This window comes from Vulpes lagopus, chromosome 3 (assembly GCF_018345385.1).
Source record: "Vulpes lagopus strain Blue_001 chromosome 3, ASM1834538v1, whole genome shotgun sequence".
Taxonomy (NCBI): Eukaryota; Metazoa; Chordata; class Mammalia; order Carnivora; family Canidae; genus Vulpes; species Vulpes lagopus.
In genome coordinates this window covers 6988682-6994759 of record NC_054826.1, presented here as the reverse complement: position 1 = coordinate 6994759, position 6078 = coordinate 6988682, and the positions used below count along the sequence as shown (strand labels likewise).

The following is a 6078-nucleotide window of genomic DNA, read 5'->3' as shown; positions in this document are numbered from 1 at the left end:
CTTTCTTTATCTTTCTTTCTTCTTTTTCTTTTTTTTTTTTTTTTTCAATTTAGAGTGACACTCACTGCACTCATTTGGTATGTGTCAAAGTGTCCCTCCTTGTTTCATAAGATTTAAAGATTCTTTTGATAGTGGGACAGGACACAATGACCCTTGAGTAGTTAGAAAGTAGAACTCTCGGGATCCCTGGGTGGCGCAGCGGTTTGGCGCCTGCCTTTGGCCCAGGGCGCGATCCTGGAGACCCGGGATCGAATTCCACATCGGGCTCCCGGTGCATGGAGCCTGCTTCTTCCTCAGCCTATGTCTCTGCCTCTCTCTCTCTCTCTCTGTGACTATCATAAATAAATAAATAAATAAAGAAAGAAAGAAAGAAAGTAGAACTCTCTAGTACAAGCTCCAAACAAAAAGGCTGCCAGACAGGGCCATGCAAGTCTTGCCTCTGGTTACGGTAACAGCAAGCTGATATACAACAGGCCGACTCCTGTTATTCAGCTTTCCCAGATTCCCTAAGGACTGGCAATTTTTTTTTGTATATATATATATATATATATATATATATATATATATATATTTTATTGCAGTTCGATTCGCCAACATATAGCATAACAATCCAGTCCTCATCCCGTCAAGTGCCCCCCTCAGCATCTTAAAAGCCATCTACGAAAAGCCCACAGCAAATATCATTCTCTATGGGATTGGCTAATTTAAATAACTTTGGTGTATCCTGGGGTACAGGGACTGCCCCTGGTTGCCTGGTGCTAGGTCCTTGGGCTAATAATTGAGTTCCAATCTAGGAAAGCCCAATAAGGGAAGTGATTGTGGTATGTATTTAATAAGCTGCTCAAAAAGGGAAAGTGACCTGGCCTTTAGTCAGGGCATCAAACTGGGCCATAAAAGCACAAACAAGCAAAGAAAGCAACCAACCCCAAACAAAATCGTATTATAGTCTGATGTGGAAATGTTGGGCTTTGGAGAGGATGGCCAAGAAAGAATTGTTGAGACATCACTAGTGCAAAAAAGTGGTTTTATTAAAGCACGGAGATAGGACTTGTGGACAAAAGAGTTGCACTGCGGTTGTGACCGGTGACTGATTATATACTTTCAAGTTGAGAGGGGATTATGGATAGTGTAAGCGTCTAAGGAATTTGGAAGCAAGGTTTCCAGGACCCTGAGGGGGCTAGCTATTCTTAGGAAAAGGTCATTTATTATTGTCTAATAAAACCTGAGTCATGAGACCCTTCAGTTGTATATCTGTGGGGCATATGCTTGGGGTGATTGTTAATACATATCATGGGGGGTAGAAATTAAGGAAGTTTCCAAAGGAATTTCTACATTTTAAAGGAGACACATAGAATCCTGGAAGCTCAGGATAATGTTAAGCTAAGATTGCCTTTTCCCCTTAGCAAACAAAGTGTTAACGTCAAGGCAGCTATGTTCTTAGAGGAACGTCACACTACCTGTTTCAAGGACTTGTCGATGGGTTGCAGGAAGTAAGAGAATCTGATTTTTTCTTTGCCCTTGTTTCTCATAGTCCTTAACAGGAGTCTTGGCACTTGTTGCCTTAGTTGACCTTCCAAGCAGAACCATATCTCCTTTCAACCACTGTGCTAAAAGAAAGTTTAACTTCTCTAAACTTGTGTCCAAACATGGGAATAAATGTACAGACAGTTGAGATTAGAATAAACTTTTATATAGCATTTTTCATTAAAAGATCCGATCCTAATCCAGAGTTCTTGCAAAACTCCGTATTTACTAACAATAAGCCTGATAAATATTAATTTGTAGGAGGCCTAAAATTATTGCATTGAATTATTCTATTTTTAAAATATGTAAAAAAATATGTCATGTGGTGTCTCCCAGATTGGATGGGGGCCCCCAAAAATGGGACAATGACAGGTGGAAGCCAGTGGTGTGGAAGGTGAAAGGATTCCCCTGAACAAAGGCAATAAAAGTTTATTGAATCTACCTCAGGGTTAGCGATGGGCAGGGCAGCAGAGGAGAGACTGTCTACAAGGAGGCAATGGGTGGGGTTTTTTTTGTTTTGTTTTGTTTTTTGCTTTTTGTTTTTTGTTTTTTTTAAGAGGGAAGATGAGGAGGTATGGCAACGTTATGAAATGTCAAGCCTATTGCCTAAAAGCGACCTCTACATGTCACCTCTATTATTTTCCATTCATTTAACCTGTTTCTAAGTATGCCATCATAGTGAATTTTTTCTATACTTTTCTATATTTTTATATAATTTTTTATCCTTACAAGCCTTCTTTGCCTTTATTTTATTAAGTCCTTCATTATATTTATACTAGAATTCCCCAATGCTACCTGGGAAATTTAAATTTGTTATTGTTACAATTATTTTCCTCTCAAATTCTCAAAAAAATTTTAAAAAATGGGATCCCTGGGTGGCGCAGCGGTTTGGCGCCTGCCTTTGGCCCAGGGCGCGATCCTGGAGACCCGGGATCGAATCCCACATCGGGCTCCCAGTGCATGGAGCCTGCTTCTCCCTCTGCCTATGTCTCTGCCTCTCTCTCTCTCTCTTTGACTATCATAAATAAATAAAAATTTAAAAAAAAAAATTTAAAAAATGGCTGAAATGTGCTGTTCTGTCTTTCATCCTTATGGTGATGAGTATTTGCTACCTTTTTTCACAAAAATCACTATTAGGATTAATTTTTCTGAAAATTCGCTTATAAAATAAATTTATAAAATTATATTTTATAAAGAACTTACTTAGTTGAAGGAGAAAAATAAAGTTGGAAGGTTGATACCACTCATCATCAAGACTTACTATCAAGCCACAGTAATTAGGATAAGTATGATATTGGTGAAAGAACAGACATATCATTAGAACAGAATAGAGATCTGGGGAATAGACCACATACATCCAGTCAACTGATCTTTGGCAGAGAATCAAAGACAATACAATGGAGAAAATAGAGTCTTTTCAACAAATGGTGTTGAAAAAAATTAACATTCACATGCAAAGAGCTGAATCTATGCACAGACCTCATACCCTTCACAAAAATTAACAACAAACATATCACAGACCTAATTATAAAATACTAAACTATAAAACTCCTAGAAGTTGATATAGAAGAAAACCTAGATACCTTGGGTATGATGATGATTTTTTAGATCCAACACTACTAGCATGGTCCATCAAATAAATAATCTGTAAACTTTATTAAAATTCGTTTAAAAAGGTCTGCTCTGAGGGATCCCTGGGTGGTGCAGCGGTTTGGCGCCTGCCTTTGGCCCAGGGCTCGATCCTGGAGACCCGGGATCGAATCCCACATCGGGCTCCCGGTGCATGGAGCCTGCTTCTCCCTCTGCCTGTGTCTCTGCCTCTCTCTCTCTCTCTCTCTCTCTCTCTCTCTCTGTGACTATCATAAATAAATTTAAAAAAAAAAAAAAAAAGGTCTGCTCTGAGAAAGACAATGTCAAAAGAATGAGAAGACAAGCCACAGACTTGGAGAAAATGTTTGTAAAATACACATCTAAGGAAGGACCATTATCCAAACTGTAAAAAACTCTTAAAATTAAACATTGAGAAAATAAACAATCTGATTTAAAAATGGGGTAAAGATCTTAAGTGACACCTCACCAAAGAAGGTATACAGATGGCAAATAAGCATATGAAAAGATGGCCTTCCCCATAGGTCATCAGGAAAATGAAAACTAAGACCATAAGTTACCACTACACAAACTCTCAGAATGGCCAAAATCAAGAACACTGACAGTGCCAAATGCTGGCAAGGATGTAGAGCGAGGACTGTGATACATTGCTTGTGGGAATCCAACATGGTACAGACACTTGGCACTTCAGAAGTAAAGTAATATTTTTCTTTTAGTATTTATTTTTGTTTACTTATTTTAGTTTAAATGATTTTACTTCAAAAGATATATCAAATAATGTATCAATTTGGAATTGTTCTTCATATTTTTAGACTATTCTTCTCACTACTCCTCAAAGAAAAGAAAAACCAGCATATGAAACAAAGTAAGAGTTGGGAGTCCCACATCAGGACTGGTTCCTTCACAGACATTTTCTGTCCAGCCAAACAGCTGATTGGAGATGGGATCCAACCAATTGGAGATGGATGGTGACTGTGCTACAGCACATGCTTCTCAACCACACATTTCTGCGGACTATGTTGGAGGAAGTCAGTAGGTTATACAGCCTCATGATGATTCTCTGGACAGCATGAATGATCATGAAGATATAAATGGTTCAAGGGAAAGTTTCAGAGAACAAGATACATATCTTCCAATTGAAAATGTAGCAAAATGATGAAAAATGCCATACCTCAAAGGGGAAAGATTACAAAAGGTGCCAAAGAATGCGTTCAAGAATATAAATGAGGGATCCCTGGGTGGCGCAGCGGTTTGGCGCCTGCCTTTGGCCCAGGGCGCGATCCTGGAGACCCGGGATCGAATCCCACATCGGGCTCCCGGTGCATGGAGCCTGCTTCTCCCTCTGCCTGTGTCTCTGCCTCTCTCTCTCTCTCTCTGTGACTATCATAAAATAAAAAAAAAATCAAAAAAAAAATAAAAAAAAAAAGAATATAAATGAATTCATCAGCTTTATAACATCTGAAGCAAGTGAAAGATGCCATCAAGGGAAATAGAGGACATTCTATGGAGAATATATTCTTTCTGCCACATCTGAGGCTTCCATAGTCTTGTAGAACCTCTGAAACTATACGTTCAGGAATTCAGAGAGGTTATAAAAGGAGACAAAAGGATTGGGGGAACAATCATAGCTACAGATGGACAAAGCAAAGAACTTACAGAGGAAACATTTCCCAACCAGTTACCACCTGGTTTAATAATTGCAGATGGTCAACCAACATAATGTATGGTTTGTACAACATCATATCAACAGATTTCTGGTGTTCAGCAAGATTTCTGGTGTTCTTCATTTTCATGATCTGAAGAAGTGGTGGAATGGGGAGTGTTAGGGAGGCCAAGGAATCTGCGATTCCAGAATGGAGACTTTAGAAGGAACTGACTGGTGAAACGATATCTCTTTGTGTATTAAATAGCTGAAATGTAGCTTCCTGATGCTTGACTAATTGGAGTGTTCATTCTGACTTGAGTATCCTTTCTATGAGTGATTTTAAAGACAAATTTGGATTTTAAACATAACTAAAATAGTTTTTGTGTTGTATGAGAGTTTGTTGCTCAGTATGACTCCTGGATGCATTGTATGATACAATTTACTACTCAGAGATGTGTAGACAGTTTTCTTGTTTTTACTTTGAATCATGTTATTTTTGCAATCCAAGTAAACTGCTGGGTTAATTCATGATGTTTGCTCTTTTAATAAAATATATGGGTAGAGGTCATTTTGAAAAAAAAATTAAGACTTTCTCAAAATTCAAAGTCAAAATGATGAGAATGTAACTGAGCTTTTGAACAGCTGTTCTATGTTCATAAATGAGTCTGCATGCTCAGTGATTTCTAATCAATTTCTGATCAATAACTAATCAACTTTACCTCTTTTTTTCTATAACTTATATGCTTTTATTTTTACAGCAAGATATTATTATTTTTATTTTACTGCTCTTTTAACCATTATGTTGTAATCTAGTACTTTTGTGTGCTTGAGGTAGAAAGGAGGCAATCATGTTTGTGGAACTGCTGAAAAAGTTTTCTGCTACAGAGATTTTAGTCATTCATTTTTGTATATTTTTATTTTCTTTGTGTCTATTTTCTTGTTTGATTTTCTTTTAGGAAGAGCTGAGTAATTGAGTTAATTTGCATAGGAACAAAATTTATAGTCAATTCCCAATAAATGAAATGTATAGAAAAAATCAATCACTTGATTTACCTCATATGGTCACCAATATTTATGCATAAAAATCCATGACTATATCCAAATCCACTTTTCCAATTCTTTTATATTTACTTGTGCCTTGTTTTTAAATAAACAAAATGTCTATCTCAAAGTGTACCTGACATGTAATGATCGAATTCAAACAGTATAGCAAAACAAAAAGTTCATAGTAAAACTTAACTAAGCCTGCTACAGATTTTTTTAAAGAAAGGCTTTTAAAATAATTATCTAAATTCATTAAC

General features: G+C 37.1%; 1 pseudogene; it reads left to right on the top strand.

Annotated features, from left to right (window-relative positions):
• Positions 1-4093: 4093 nt before the first annotated feature.
• LOC121486557 lies at positions 4094-4927 on the top strand (annotated as a pseudogene).
• Positions 4928-6078: the final 1151 nt, after the last annotated feature.